The sequence below is a fragment of the Hypanus sabinus genome, chromosome 12 (genome assembly GCF_030144855.1).
Source record: "Hypanus sabinus isolate sHypSab1 chromosome 12, sHypSab1.hap1, whole genome shotgun sequence".
Classification (NCBI taxonomy): domain Eukaryota; kingdom Metazoa; phylum Chordata; class Chondrichthyes; order Myliobatiformes; family Dasyatidae; genus Hypanus; species Hypanus sabinus.
The window spans coordinates 29,091,642-29,107,914 of NC_082717.1; the positions used below are offsets into that span (position 1 = coordinate 29,091,642).

General features: G+C 38.8%; 1 protein-coding gene and 1 long non-coding RNA gene across 9 annotated transcripts in view; one reads left to right on the plus strand and one right to left on the minus strand.

The window, feature by feature from the left end:
- Positions 1-16,273, plus strand: part of LOC132402732 (uncharacterized) — a 126,524-nt gene that overhangs the window by 53,481 nt on the left and 56,770 nt on the right. The window lies entirely within an intron of this gene.
- LOC132402731 (forkhead box protein N2-like) overlaps positions 1-16,273 on the minus strand; it is a 63,150-nt gene that overhangs the window by 46,294 nt on the left and 583 nt on the right. For 2 of the 5 annotated variants that reach the window (XM_059985697.1, XM_059985699.1), the window contains exon 2: positions 13,244-13,319. The gene's annotated coding sequence lies outside the window, so the exon portion shown is untranslated. Of the gene's footprint in view, positions 1-13,243; positions 13,320-15,297; positions 15,444-16,273 lie in introns of all 5 variants that reach the window. The other 3 variants (XM_059985696.1, XM_059985695.1, XM_059985700.1) reach the window with 3 other exon arrangements.

Consider the following 16,273-nt stretch of genomic DNA (forward strand, 5'->3'; position numbering starts at 1 on the left):
AATCTTAATCTTCCAAGTCACCTGTGAATGTCTATGTGAGAGATTAGTGATTAATTGACACTCACAACTCAGGAGTGTGTTTTCACTCAAACCACACAAATACATACTATAAAGTAAGAAAATCTCTCAAACTGTTTTCGTTGGATATCAATAGCTTATCAATATCACTTTTCCCCTCCTTGACCATCCCATGTTACTTCACTCTTGATGAAGGGTTTCGGGCTAAAACGTCGTCACTACCTCCTCCCATAGATGCTGACTGGCCTGCTGAGTTCTGCCAGCATTTTGTGTTTTTATTTTTTTTATGTTAACAATGGATATGGTTTACAATAAAAGAACAAACAATGAATGTCTACTTTTGTCACTTTGTTTTAACATGTATAGTGGATTCTGATTAACTTGGTCATCAATTTATTGAGGCAGCCAATTATATGGGACGACTTTTAAAGAAAAACTAATTGAGATAATAGGCAGGATTCCCTTTGTTTATTTGGGACACTATGCTACTTAATTGGACAAGTGACTGTTGCTGAACAGTTTCTAACTAGCGCCGGTCACCTGCACTTGTGTGGCTGTTAGACCCTACACTGTGCTTAGAGGAAATAGTTTTTGTATATCATTCATTGCATGTGTTTGTGTTCAAAAAGCAGTATTTTTTTTTTAAATCACTGATAGTTGGCAAGAAGTGAGCAAAAAGACAATTCAGAGCTATTTTGCTCACTGAGGGTTCAAACATTCTGGAAATGCCAGAAATGCCTGGGAGTGAAAATGATATGATTTCACCACTTCAGCGTTAGGAACTATGAAGAATTTGAAGGTATTGACAGTCACCTGGAATGTTACAATGAAAATGAAGATTTGGAAGTTGCAATCATCAAAAGCATTGTATGAAGGCAGTCCATTGTCTGCACCAATTTTGTTCATTTAAGACCATAAGACAAAGGAGCCACATTAGACTACTTGGCCCATTTGAATCTGCTCTGCCACACCATCAAGGCTGATTTATTATCCCTCATCCCCATTCTCCTACCGTTTCACTGTAACCTTTGATCCCCTGACCAGTCAAGAAACTATCAAACGCCACTTTAAATATACTCATTGCCTTGGCCTTCACGGCTGTCTGTAGCAACAAATTCCACAGAACACATGACTCAAAAGAAAAATGCGGCATATGCTGAATGAATTTCTTCATCAATAACTATTAGGAACCACACACAGTTTTAGTTGTAGTATTCTAATTTGTTCTGTATTTTATTTAAATACATAATTTGTTACTCAGTTAAATAGTAGTTCATCTTTTTAATACTTTTTTTTAACTATTTCAATTTTAACTACTTTGGCTGAATGGGCCAATGTGCACTGGTCCTGATGTATCCCAAGTAACTGGAATCCTCTGTGCGTACCGAGTTTCCAGCATTGTCAACTCAGCAGGAATTGCATGGAGTTCTCCCAGTTTTGCTCTCTTGCCACGTAGACTGGAAGGTACTGATGAGGAAGGTGTTGGTTCAGAATTCCAGTGAGATTCTAAACATCCCCCCATCTCTGAGATAACATTTCATAATTTTAAAGTTTTTATCTGCTCTGTACACTGATTATTTTTGTGTAGTTAACTACTGCCTATTATGCCACTGGTGTTCAGGGCAGCAATGAAGGTCCTCCATCTGTGCTGGTTTTCAGGGCTTCCTTCATTGTGTCAGTGGCTTCCTTTTTGTTTTCACTACTGTCAGCCATGCAAGTCCCAGTTGAGGCACAGGAGTACCATTGCACTCAGATGTAGAAGAATTCTTCATTGCTGTTTCCATAACAATTTTCTTTGACCAAGCAGGGTTGTTAGTCCTGAGTTGTACCTTGAACTGGAGGACTGGTGGACCATTCTTAGTCTGGCCTCTACTCTTTGACCTGTTTGGCATGGGTGACCCTACCTAGAGCCAAAGCATAAAGCCCTGACTCCAGCCAACATGGCTCTCTGGCTTATTGAGGCACGCAAGCCTCCAAAGCCAATGGCAAGCTTGCGGTCCTCTTGGAAGTTGTGTAGTTAAAGTGGGTTCTAAATTCTGTATTTGAATTAGATATCTAGCAACTGCAGTTTTGTTTTGGTTCCCATTAAATTTATCTACTTAAAGGATTCATTCTCTTTTCTGATTTTCATTATTAATATTCCAGAATGAAATATTTCATTTACTTAACTACTGCACTCATTTTCATGAAATCACTTCACAGACTCCTGTTTTCCTCAGGCTGAAAAATACCTGTTCTCAGTAATTAAAGTATTGATATTGATATCAGACTAGTAACTATATTTTCCTCACTCCTAGAGTTTGGATCTACCACCTGCAACTAGTACTTAGTTTGTGCTCTGTACCTTTGAACCACCAAGACTCCATGGACTCTTTGGATCTTGGAATAAGCTTTCTTTCTTAACAAGTACCTATGGAGTAATTTTATCTGACACTGTTGGACTTGGGTACTTATCCTGTCCTATTTATTCCAGAATTTCTGAGTCAAATCTCATTTCCACTGATCCTACTGATTTTATCATTATGCATAAATTTGGTGCTTTTGATATTATTGACATAAATTAGACTAATGAGTGGTTCCTACACCATGCTCTAGAGAAACCCAGTTTTAATTTTCATACCCCTCATTTTAAGTTTGTGTCTCAAACAAAAACACAATGGTGAGGTTGTGAGAAAAAAACTGCACATTTACACAATACTTTGCATGACATCTGAATGAGCAGGGTACCTTTATACTATTAATTACTTCTGAAATTTAGACACTGAGGTTGACTATGCCGTGTCTATTTATTATTTTAATTATTAATACAAGCCCAAGTTCCATCATGGGTAAAGACCCCCCCCCTCCCCTTTTAACACACCTACACAGAGTGTTGTCACAGGAAAGCAGTATATACCATTCAGGACCCTACCACCCAAGGCTCTTCTCACTGCTGCCATCAGACTCTTGAACCTAAAGAGGATAACTTCACTTGCCCAATCACTGAAATACTCCCACAATCTATGGATTCACTTTCAAGGACTCCTCATCTCATGTTCTAGATATTTATTGCTTGCTTGCTTGTTTTTGTTTGTTTGTTTGTTTATTTATTTATTCTGTTTATATTTGCACAACTTGTTGTCTTTCGCAAACTGGTTTTAGGCCCAGTTAGTACAGTCTTTCATTAATTCTATTATTGTTACTTATTGGGTATGCCTGTAATCAGGGTTATATATGGTTACATATATGTATTTTGTACTTCGAACTTTAATCTGGAATATTAACTTTGTTCCTCTTAATATACACTGCCTGATCTGCTAACCGTTTCCAGTTTGCATCCAGGTTCTCAGCATCTTCAAAGACTTTTTTTGGCTCTTATTTCTTCTGCAAAATTTGTGTATACTTAAAATAAAAACAGATGGTTTGTGCTTATACAGTTGTGAAAAGAAGGAGATTGGGAGATTTGCTGGTGGGCAGAATGGTGCAGGGTATAATGAAATGGCAGAGGTGGGAACAGAAATTAGAAGCAGACCTTTGAGCATGCTCTGCCAACTAATAAACTCATTGTTCATCTGTGTATTCCTACCTATTCCTGGTAACCTTTCACCCTGTAACTCAACAAGAATCTATTCATTTTCCCCTTAAAACATTCAAAGATTCTACCTTCAGCATCCTTTAAGGAAGAGAGTTCTCAAGACTCACTATTCATGAGCGAAAAATATTCACCATCACTGTGATTTAAATGGACACCACTAAAGTACTGCTATATTTCATCCCACAAAAGGAAACCTCTTCTTTGCATTCTCCCTAATAAGGCATCCCCAGAGCTTGCATGATCATTGAAGTCTCTGCCTGTTCTTTAAAACTCCAGCATAACTTGCTCAAGCCTTCCTCCCAATGGCAACCCACCTTTTCTACGTAATAGTCTAATAAGCTTTCTCTGATCTGCTTCCCACAATCCTACATCATTCCTTGTAAGAGAAGACGAATACTTCACACAGTACTCCAGATGTGGTCTTACTAGTGCCCTACATAACTGATGTATAATCTCTCTAATATTCCATTCCATTCAAACTAAATAATACTGTGTTAACTTCATTGCATGCAGCATGTGTATAACCAGCCTTTGTGAATGTGCGCTGACAATTAGATCCTGTATTTGAGAGCTCAGAAATCTCTCATTGTTTAGATATGTTCTTAACTTATGTGGAAAGCAATATACAGTTTCACATTTCCCTCCCTAGTCCATTTGGTCAATCTTTGTTCTCTCATGGAACCCATCTATAGCACTTTACAAAACCTTGTTATGCCTTTTTCAAAGCTTACATTCTTATCTGAGTTTCTTAATCAGAATCAGATTTATTATCATTGACTAATGTTGTAAAATCTTTTGTTTGTGGTAGTAGTACAATGCAAAGACAAAAATCTATAAATTACAAAAATAGTGCAAAACTAAAATAATGAGGTAGTGGGTAATGTTTGTGGATTATTCAGAAATGTGATGCAGAGGGGAAGAAACTATTCCTGGATTGTTGAATGTGGGTCTTCTGGCTCTTGTATCACCACCTCATAACCAGAAGAGGGCATGTCCAAGATTGTGAGACCCCTCAATGAGAACTGATGTGTGCTTTCCTGACTTCCCCTTCCTGAGGTCCACAATTTGTTTTGCTGATGCTGAGTGAGAGCTTCTTGTTGTGACACTATTCAACCAACTGTTCCATCTCATCCCTATATACCTCACCACCACCTGAGGTATCATCAACAACAGTTTATAGATGGTGCTTAGCCACAGTTATTTAGCAAATTCAGCAGCTAAACATTTGATCCTTTTGTTAATATAAATTGTAAAAGGGTTAGGCCCCAGCATCAATCTGTGTGCCAACAAGAAAAAGCTTTTAGCCTCTCATTTCCTATTAGCCAGCCAATCTTTTATCCTTGCCATTATGTTGCCTTTTTACACTATTTCCTGCAAAATTCATTTCAAAACCCAATTAGATGAGGACACTGAATGGTATTACCACTAATGCAAACCTGATTGAGAAAATTATTAGCGAGGGCACAGGGGGACATCAGATGAGATTTACTGTTCTTTAAAGCATGATAGAATATGTGTCATGCAGCAGGTTGCACAATGATGTATCCAGTGAAGGATGGGGGTAAGGGGGTCAGAGGTATCAACGGAGGTCTGTGAGTTGGATGTTCGTGCCGGCAGGTAGGAGGCTACCATGGCGGGAGATAAGGTATTGCTCCATCGACCTGCGTGTGGCCTCATCTTGACGGTAGAGGAGGCCATGGACAGACATGTCGGAGTGGGAATGGTCTGTGGAATTGAAGTGTGTGGCCACAGGGAGATCCCGCCACTGCTGGAGGACTGAGCGCCGGTGTTCGGCGTAACGGTCTCGCAGTCTGCGGCGGGTCTCCCCAGTGTATAAATGGCTACATTGGGAGCACTGGATACAGTATATCACCCCAGTTGACTCGCAGGTGAAGTGGTGCCTCACCTGAAAGGACTGTCTGGGGCATGGGATGGTGGTGAGGGAAGAAGTGTGGGGGCAGGTGTAGCACTTCTTCCGTTTGCAGGGACAAGTGCCCGGAGGGAGGTTGGTGGGGAGGGATGGGGGGAGGGATTGGACAAGGGAGTTGCGTAGGGAGCAATCCCTGCGGAAAGCCGAGAGTGGGGGGAGGGTAAGATGTGAGGGGAACATCCAACTCACAGACCTCCGTTGATACCCCTGCCCCCCCCCCTTACCCCCATCTCTATCTATTATTTCAGTCTGGTTCTCTGTCTCTCTCTTTTTCCCCCCTCACTATAATCTCCCCCTAGCCCTACCTTTCTTTCTCTTTTAGTTCCCATAACTCTCCACCTAGCCCATTTCCCTCCAACCTATCACTTCCTCGATCTCTACTTTATCTCTCCTCCCACTTCTTATACCCCCTTGACCATCCCATGTTACTTCACTCCTGATGAAGGGTCTCGGCCCGAAACGTCATCACTACCTCCTCCCATAGATGTTGTCTGGCCTGCTGAGTTCTGCCAGCATTGTGTTTTTTTTAAATTTATTTCCAGCATCCGCAGCTTCACTCGTGTTTCCATTGTTAACATAATCTTTAGAAATAAAAATTGAAAGATAAAAAAACAAACTTAAATATTTAGGTGTCCTGGGTTTTGTTAAGACTGATAAAAAAATATATAGATACACACACAGAAAATATAGTGCTTTGTGCACATTTATTTTTCCTTAATAATTAGTGAGTTGAAGTTTGTCTTCTTTGAGGTTTTAATATCATTTACAGTGCTCCAGAATTCTTAAATTCAGTAGTTTCTTACCTATTTATCCTGTACATATAAATGCACATTGAAATTTTCCAGAAATAGTGAATTAATTCAGTGTGCAGACTGAACTCAGTTTATATTTAACCTAGTCAGCTCACTATCTTGAATAAAATTAACTTAATTCAACTGTTTATTAAGCACCAGAAACCAATGGCAATTTAAACTGGGGGAAGGGAAAAAAAACAAAGAACTGCCTCATTTAAATAGTCTTACTTGGAGCCAAAAGCTCCCATCACTTAAGTTAAATGCATACTTGACACCAATTCAAAAATAGTTTCTTAAACCATAGAGTAAATAGCGTAACTTTCTTTTGTTTTCTATGAAACTAACTGAGGTGAAAAATATTCAATCTTTTATATGATGCACAACTGAACAATATATTTAATCAAGACAACACCATATGTAAAAGCGTCTTATTTACTGCTCTGTCCTTTACCCAAGAGCTTTTCTATTAAAGACATCAGCCATGCTGTTGAGTGGCTATTTAGTTAAATACCCAATTAGCAACACAATGCTCACCTGCTTCTGCAATTCAACAGCCAACCATTAAGTTATGCCCCACCCATTTCATTTCAAATAAGAACATACAAAAAACAAATCCAAAGCCTAAGCATAATTTTTCCACACCTTCATCACTTGGACATGGAACTTGATTTTGATGTCTATCTATTAGACTGTTCTAACATTTATTCTTATTCGCCCACTGTTTTTCATTTCCTTTATTTGCGTGTGTTCTGTAGTACGATTTGAGTCCCTGTAGTGCCCACTGGTTGCAAAAGGCCTGGGGCATAACAGCAGCAGACCCAACCTCCAGGGGAAAGCCAGACACAAATGTGGAAAAGGTGGAGCCATTTGAGATAGATGATAACAATTTGCATTTATGGAGTGAAATATTCTAAAACACTTCTGTTACAGCTGTTTAGAACCCTGGTCCAACCCCACTTGGAGTACTGTGCTCAGTTCTGGTCACTTCACTACAGGAAGAATGGGGAAACTACAGAAAGAGTGCAGAGGAGATTTACAAGGGTGTTACCTGGATTGGGGAGCATGCCTTACAAGAATAGTTTGAGTGAACTTGGCTTTTTCTCCTTGGAGCGACGGAGTATGAGAGATGACCTGATAGAGGTGTATAATGATCAGACATTGACCGTGTGGATAGTCAGAGGCTTTTTCCCAGGGCTGAAAAGGCTAACACGAGAGGGCACAGTTTTAAGGTGCTTGGAAGTAGGTACAGAGGGGATGTCAGGGATAAGTTGTTGTTATTATTGTTGTTGTTTTTTTTACGCAGAGTGGTGAATGTGTGGAATGTGCTGCCAGTGACCATAGTGGAGGCGGATACAATAGGGTCTTTTAAGAGATTCCTGGATAGGTACATGGAGCTTAGAAAAATAGAGGGCTATGGTTAACCCTAGGTAATTCTAAAGTAAGTACATGTTCAGCACAGCATTGTGGGCCGAAGGGTCTGTATTGTGCTGTAGGTTTTCTATGTTTCTATTTCACAGAAAAGGTGGAATGCAGACAGGCAATTAGGTACAAAGCCACAATGAGGTCAATTGTTAGGTCAAGAGTCCATTCGATAATCTTATGAATTACAAGATATTTTCAGTTAAGATTCTAGATAAGATTTTTAGATGTTACAGGAATCATGGGATATGGAGACAGTCCAGGAAAACCTAGCAGTGATCATATATAGTAACTGATCTACCACCTCTGCTAGATTTTCCTGTACCATCTCAATATCCCACGATTCCTATATCCAAAAATCTTATATAGAAATGAATAGACCAAGCTGAAAGGCCAGAAAGATTACTTACTCCTATTCAATACGCCTCCCCACTGATTTTTTATATATAAAAATTTTTATACACACACGCACACACGCTTACTTTTCCTTGGTCTCCTTAACTTCAGAAAATTGAATTTCCAACTCAACACCCCTTTCACAGAACATAAAACGGGGGTGCAGGAATTCACATTAAAAGGGTTGCTGGGCATGGGTGACAGAGCACAAGTTAGGGTATTTTTAGCTTTCTTAAGTGGTACAGGGTTTTTTTTATAGGATAAGATGGTTAAACAGGAATAGGGTACTAGGATGGCCAAAGATAGGAGGATAAAGTGTAGGTTAGGGTATGTGTGTGTCTGCACTTGGGTGAACGGTTTAGAATATGAGTCTATCGCACACTCCGGAGCAGAAGGTGGCAGTAATGCACCACTAAGCTGGGTGCCAACCGCCGTAAAACAAGACAGAGAAGGAGAGAACATTAAACACTCTTGCACAGTACAAGCCCTTTGATCCACTATGTGCCAACCATTTAACCTACTCTAACATCAATCTAACCAATCCCTCCTAGATCACCCCTATATTTTTTCTAACATCCACACCCTACCTAGTAGTTTCTTAAATGCCCTTAATGTATCTGCCTCTATCTCCACCCGTGGCCACTCTGTGTAAAGAACCTACTTCCAACATTCTCCACATACTTTCCTCTAATCACCTTAAAATTATGCCCCTTTGTATTAGCCATTTCTGCCCTGGGAAAAAGTCTCTGGCTATCCACTCTATCTATGCCTCTTATCTTGTACTCCTCTGTCATATTTCCCCTGCTCCAAAGAGAAAAGTCCTAGCTTGCCCAACCTATCTTCATAAAACATACCCTTTAGTCCAGGCAGCATCCTGGTAAATCTCCTTTGCACCCTCTCTAAAGCTTCCACATCCACCCTATAACAAAGAACTCCCTATAACAAAGAACTGAACACAATATTCCATGTAGTGTAACCAGGGTTTTGGAGACATTACCTTGAAGTTCTTGACCTCAATTCCCTTCCTAAAGAAGGCCAACACAGCACATGCCTTAACAACCTTATGAACTTGCATAGGTACTTTCAGGATCGATGGATGTGGAGCCAAGATCTCTCACTTTCTCCACTGCCAAGAATCCTGCCATTAACCCTGGGTTCTGCCTTCAAATTCAAACTTTGAAATTGAATTATTTCACACTTTTCTGGGTTGAACATCTGCCACTTCTCCGCACAGCTGTACATCCTGTCAATGTCTCGTTATAACCTACAACAACCCCTAACCACAACTCCAACCTTCAAGTTATCTACAAACTTACTAACCCATAGATACCTGTAGAACACCACTGGTCACCAACATCCAGACAGATTAATCTCCACCAACTACCACCCTACCACCCTCTGCCTTCTATGGGCAAGCTGAATCTATTCAAATCTGTTTCCTCCTTGAATTTTGCTTCATTATTCATATGAACTCTTTCCATATAAACTCTCAAAATTTATAACTGCAGCTATGGCATCCCATTTTCAAGATCATAGATAGAGCTACGCTGATTTTATTTTCATTATTATACTCACTATATTGATCCCTCCATCCAATTTCAAATCAATTTCTTTCAGCATATTTTAATACCTGCTGGTTATGCCTTCAGTGGGATCTTTATCTTACACTTTCATCCAAATGGGAGACACTTAAGCATGTCTGGTCCATTATCAGTTTAACCATTCATTATCAAATGGCTTTACTTTCTCACGACAAAAATTACTTATTGTTCCAACACCAACCTGGAGTTTAAATGCTTCATGTGTTTGTCTTCTCCACTTACAATTTTCCCTGTAGATCCATCTGCCTAGCTACCCACTTCCTGTTTGTATTATGGTCACAAGTTGTATCAACATCCTTTCTATTGTTATTTTGTTGTGCCAACCCCATGGAAACAAGTGCCCTCCTTGGATCCACTCTGTCTGAGCACCAATTCTTGTCCCCTCTTAGTTACCGTCCTATTCTTCTATATGGTATTTACATGCTCCCCAATTCTCCCACTCCCAAAAAAGTACTGACTACCCCCCTGACGCCAAATCAGCTGACACTGTAATAGCATTCGTCTCCTTTGGTATTGCCTGTCTTAATTACCAGCTCTGGTTCCAAATTCGCATTTGTGCTACATTCATGAGCAGATTGTCACCTTCCAAATCTGCTCAAAAACTTAGTCAAAAATTTAATTTTAAATCTCACCAATCAGGGCTTTATCTTTGTCACTGAAATAGTCCTAAACAAAGCCATAATTCAAAAATTCCTCATGTCCATATGTAAATGAAAAACTAGCTGTCCTGTAGTAAAACAATAAATGCCATACCTCATCCCATTTTTGATTTTCCCCTTAAGAAAAGGAGCCAATGATTGTTTCTGCAGCCACTGTGGTAGAATTAGAGAAGGTTTTCCAATTTTCCCCACAGTCTTTCAGCTCACTTAAATGGGCCTCACCTGTGACCGCTCATTTAAATGGGCAAGGCATGTTGGGGTAGAATGGTGTGCTGCTAAAATGGTAGTGCTGATGATCCTTCCCTAGAAATTGGCCAGAGTTGGGAGAAAGACAGCAAAATTGATTAACAAGTGTAGGAATTGACGGGAAAGAGCCTCTGGTTCTTCTCTTTATCACATATTTTGTATCTTGACATGAACAAGGGAAAAATAAAAGCTGCTAGCAATTCCATAATGCTAATAAGTTTTTTTTTTTAATTTTTTGGTTCTTAGCCATTTTCTTTACTTCGCTTCGGTTTTGGTTTGGTTAGTCTGGCCCAAAAGCTGGAAATAATCTCAGGATCTGTGTTCCCTGGTTGCTCAACTAGGCCCCAGAATCCTGGATTCATTTCAAGATTTGTGATCCCAGGAGTTAGCTGGGCAGTTTCTGGGAATAATTCCTTCAATTATTGTTCACTGTGGTGCAAGATAGGCCCCAAACATTCCCAGTCTTGTGGTCCATATATCCCTACGGCTAATCAACCACATTTTGCCCTAGATAGCAAACCTACTAAAATCAATTCTCTCATCTTAAAATGAAGAACTGTTTAAAAAATACTCAAAAGATCTATGATATTAAAGTCTAAGAAAGTGCAATCGGTTTTACATTACAGAATGCATAGTGGAAGACGTCCTTCTCTGATAGAACAGGTATTATTTAAGCACCATCCATAATGCTTAAATAACACGTCAAAGATGGTCCTGGAAGGAAGGTATGAATGACTTTTTGCATAGGAGATACTCAATTTAAAACAGATCACTTTTTGAATAAGGCAAATAATAGATCAACAGGGGTAATTCAATAAAAAAAATTATAGATGGCTTCTTAATTGAAAGTCGAACTCTTGATGTCACTATCTAGCTTGTTAGATGAACTAGCACTCTATTGTTGGCCTGTACTATACTTTCTCTGTATCTGCTACACTTTTTCTGCATTCTATTGATTTACCTTGTACTACCCCAGTGCACTGTGTAATAATTTGAAAAGTTTACTTTTCACAGTACCTCATGTCAACAATAAACAAATTCCAATTATTATGAACATAAAATACACTTTTTACCTGTCTGCTTACTAGTAGTTGGAAAAAGTGGGGAACTTAATTGTAAGCATTTTCGATTAATAGTATGAACCACAAAAACACAAAATCCACAAACCCTACAAAATTCCCATTGGACAAATATCAATCAATTGCAACCTCAGGTGCCATGTAGAGTTTTCACACTTTCCCTATGACTGCGTAAGTTTCCTCTGGGTTTTCCTATTTCCATGTGCATTCCAAACAGGTGCATACTGTAGTTTCATGCCATCAAAGAATATGATTGGATGGGCCTTACCCTCAACATCTACAACACAATAGTCCCAAACCAATTTGACTAAAATGGTGCCGCTAAGCGGTGACCCTTTTGCCTGCAGCTGCAATGGGAAATCATCAAAAATTTGGGACTACTACAGCTGAAATCCAGTCACTGCCATGGGTACTTCAGTAAACAGACTACTTATTTAAGTTATTTTTAAAAATTGTAATTTGTAGTACTTTAATTATTACATATTGAAATGTACTGCTGGGTGCAAAATAATAAATCCATGACACCCACCAGTGATATTAAACCCGATTCTGATTTTGATTCCAATAAAACAACATCGCTGTTCAACAATAAAAATTCACCATTAGATCCTGAAAAGGTGGAAAAACACCTTATTCGCAAGTTGAAATTCACTATTGCCTTCAAAGTATTAGCACAGATATTGTCCATTGAGTAAAAGATCAAACTCAGACCACTAAGGCACTAAGGTTGTGGTCCACTAGGTAGAAGTAATCTCTGTATTTCTGTGTTCCAATCAACTTACAGTAAGCATTTCAAGGCACTGAAAAGATATCGCCAATGTCATCTCTACCAAATACTCCAAGTTCACAGTCAGGACAAACAGATCAACCATTGTATCCTTTCGTAGGCCAACAGACTACTTGATTTTTTTCTGTCTGTAACAGAAGTGTTTCAAAGGAGTAAACAAATTCTTTAAAGCATTTCACAACCTTAGCTGTTGTAAAATCATTTCATAGCCGAGAAGTACTTGTAAAACATAGTCATTATGATACATGGGAAAAGCAGCAGCCATTTTGAACACAGCAAGATAAATAGCGGTTTTTTTTTTTGCCTTGTTAGTTGATAACAAAGTATTGGTCAGAATATTAAAACCATTCCTCTCACTGAAAAGTGTGATCGGATGTTTTACATGCACCTGCGAGGAATATTAAGAAATCTGTTTTTCCTGATGAAGCAGAACTGAACTGTAATTTCACACATCTCTGAATCGGTCAGCAGTCCACAGCTGTCCAATTTAGTGACCAACAAGCATCACAAATTTCAATCTTGCTGCTGCTACTCACCATGCGCATTTTGCCTTTAAGGAGAAATTGGTTAAACATACATACTACTGTAAAGAACTTTATTAGAGATATCGGGAACCTAACAATGAACTAGCATACAACATTGACCACAGAGGAGCCAGCAATGGTGACAACAGCTGCAAGGTTGGTACAGTGGCAGAGCAGCAAAACAGCTGCCGAGGACAGCATTCCTCTGAAACTCACCTAAATGTATTCTAATTGATTCAATATAACTTAACTTGATCAATGTCAGCACAAGGTAGTCATTTCAATCCAGGACCTATAATGTAAATAAGAAAAAAAAAATCAGACATTGAGGTTTTATTTTTTTTTTAAAAAGTGTAATGCTTCATGTCTACAATGTAACATTGGAATAGTTATAAATTTTCTCTGTTCTAAAGTAATTATCTCTCTTGCCCGGTTGCTTTCAAGCACCTTGCACGAAATATAGACAAAGTGTAAATATTAGCCAGGACTACCTGACTAAGGAACACAACAGCTATACCTAACACTTATCTGTAGTTTCCTGGAGCCTCTCAATAGTGATTATTATTGTGAACATAGTGTTTCTCCTCCCCTGTTAGGGGCTAATTGTGACCAAAATTGCAACTTAAACAACATTACTTGGGAGAACAATAAAACCTGGAACTCTTCTGACTGTATTGCTTTTTTGACATGGTATTTAAAAAAAACATGTAGTATGTGGGAAGTTGTTCTCAGACTATTGAATGTCTTGTACCAAGAAATTTGGTTACATCCTCTAAAACATGTAAGAAATGTGCCAAGATATTGTTTGAAAGAGGACTTTAGGGAGAGATTGGAAATGCTGGGCAAAGGAGGCCAAGGTAAGATTTAATAGAAATAAATAAGATCATTCAATACATAGATAAGAGTAGATAGTCAAGCAACTTCTCCCCAGGGTAGAGGTATCAGTTTAATGTGACAGGAAGGAGTTTAAAACTCTTTAAAAGAGGGTCTTTCCTTCAAAAAAAATTGGTCATTGACCATTTTGAATGCACTGCCACAGGAGATGGTGGAATTAGATACAAGTACTGCTTTTAAGAAGCATTTAGACAAATCATTAAATAATACAGCATATGGGTCCAGTGCAGATGGGGGGGGGGGGAATAAATGTTTAGCATAAGCACGGTGAGCCAAATGGAGTTCTTTTTGTGTTGAATGACACTAAATTAACTTCAAGCAATTTCATTATAGTATTTTACTCATACAAATTGTAAAGCCCAGAAACACAGAACTACCATAGCATCTCTCCCATTGAATATAAGGGATTATATGACATCTCTTGCAACAGGATTTGGGAATCAGATATTGTCACACTTGCCCCAGTATCAAGGCTCAGCAACATGTGCTCGTATTTACTGACTTAGCATACAGTGTTTTACATGTGTTGAAGTGTGCTTAAACAGGCTGCTGAGGGGCATCCAACTGGCCTCTCTGACCAGTCATTCCAAATGACTGGAACTACACTCATTCCCATTATCAATGGTCTCATGTTAAGGACTCTATCTTGTTATTCCACGCTTTTATTTATTGGTATTTATACTTGCATAGTTTGTTGGTCATTAATCCTGTTTACGATTACTGTTCTATGGATTTGCTTAGTATACCCGCAAGAAAAAGAATTTCAGGACGGTATGCAGTGACATGTTTGTACTCTGGTAATAAATTTTACTTTGAACTTTGAAATGTCTGCAAATACTTAGATCTAGCATGGCACTGATGCACTTTAAGAACAAACTTTGTACTACTGTTAACTACCATAAAATCTTACACTGACTAATTGTGAGCACTAGAAATAAAAACAGGAAGTACTACAAACTATCAGCAGTTCAACCAGTGTCAGGGAAAGAAGAAAGTGAACTATTGACTGAAAATACCAATTCTATTTGTTTCATATGTTTTTGACTTGTTAGGTGTAACATCAGTTACTGTTTATATTTCAGATTCCCAGCACCTATCATAAAGATTATTTGAAAAACAATGAAGTGCAGTCGTTGCTCAAGGACCTAATTTATTGTAATTGGGAGGAATAAAGTGTGGAAAAATCCTAATGATCATGACACTGACTTTAGCTTGTAAACTTTATGTTGTCAATCCTGTGCATGTATGCAATTTTACCAATAATTTTATTAAATTGATGGCAGGGTGATAACAGTTTTAATATTTGGGACAGCACTGTGACTCCGCTAGTAAAATCGCTGCCTCACAGCGCTAAGATACCCGGGTTCAGACCTGACCTCGGGTGTTGTCTGTGTGGAGTTTGCATGTTCTCCATGTAACTGGGTTTCCTCCAGGTGCTCTCCTTTCTTCCCACATCCCAAAGACGTGCAGGTTGGTAGATAATGAAAATCAAAACAAAAAAAAATCTGTAGGTGCTGGAAATCTAAAATAAAAACAGAAAATCTTGTAAATATTGGAAATTGATGGGGACATATGGAGAATAAAATGGGATAAATGTAAATGGCTAATTGATGGTGAGGACATGGTGAGCTGTGTGCCTCTTTTTGTTCTGTTTCTCATTTATGATTCGGTGTTTCACAGATTTACTAAGTACTAAAGAACAAGAGTGTTCAAAACAATCTCCGCAAAGGAATTGATCACACGGTAGAAGTTTGGCCAAGCTGTTTGTGATTGGGCACAATAGATTTTGGATGGCGAGATACACGGAAATGACGAAGATCCAGCCGAGGGTATTTTTAGGGGAGAAAAAGAGGGCCATCTCAGAGAGACCGGGCGGTGGCGCTTCCTGTCTCCTCAATCCGACCACGTGGACCTGTCAGTTTTCAGCACTCTCTCTCGACAAGCTGCAACATCTCATTCAGGAAACTGACACGATCGAGAACTCAGTTGTTGGCTTATCATTCTCGGCAAGGCCTACAATTCTGGGCCCCCGTTATTGAACTCAGTTTTAAAAATGGTGAAATCTACTTTTTGTTTCCACCTAATGAAAACGCTTGCCCTACCAAATTAATTCATAAAACATATATTCTAAATATATGCACAAAATGATTTGATTAAAAGTTGAACCCTCAGAAACCCTAAAGTGGAAAATGCTACGTGCTTCTAAACGCAACGAATTTTTGCACGTTTACGACGTTCTCATATAAACAAAAATATTAAAGTTTGTATTGTTTTTCTTTATAAAGGCTTGCTACGTTTGAAATAACTTCACACGCAAATAATTCCCGAATTTAAAAAAAACTCGAAAGCAAT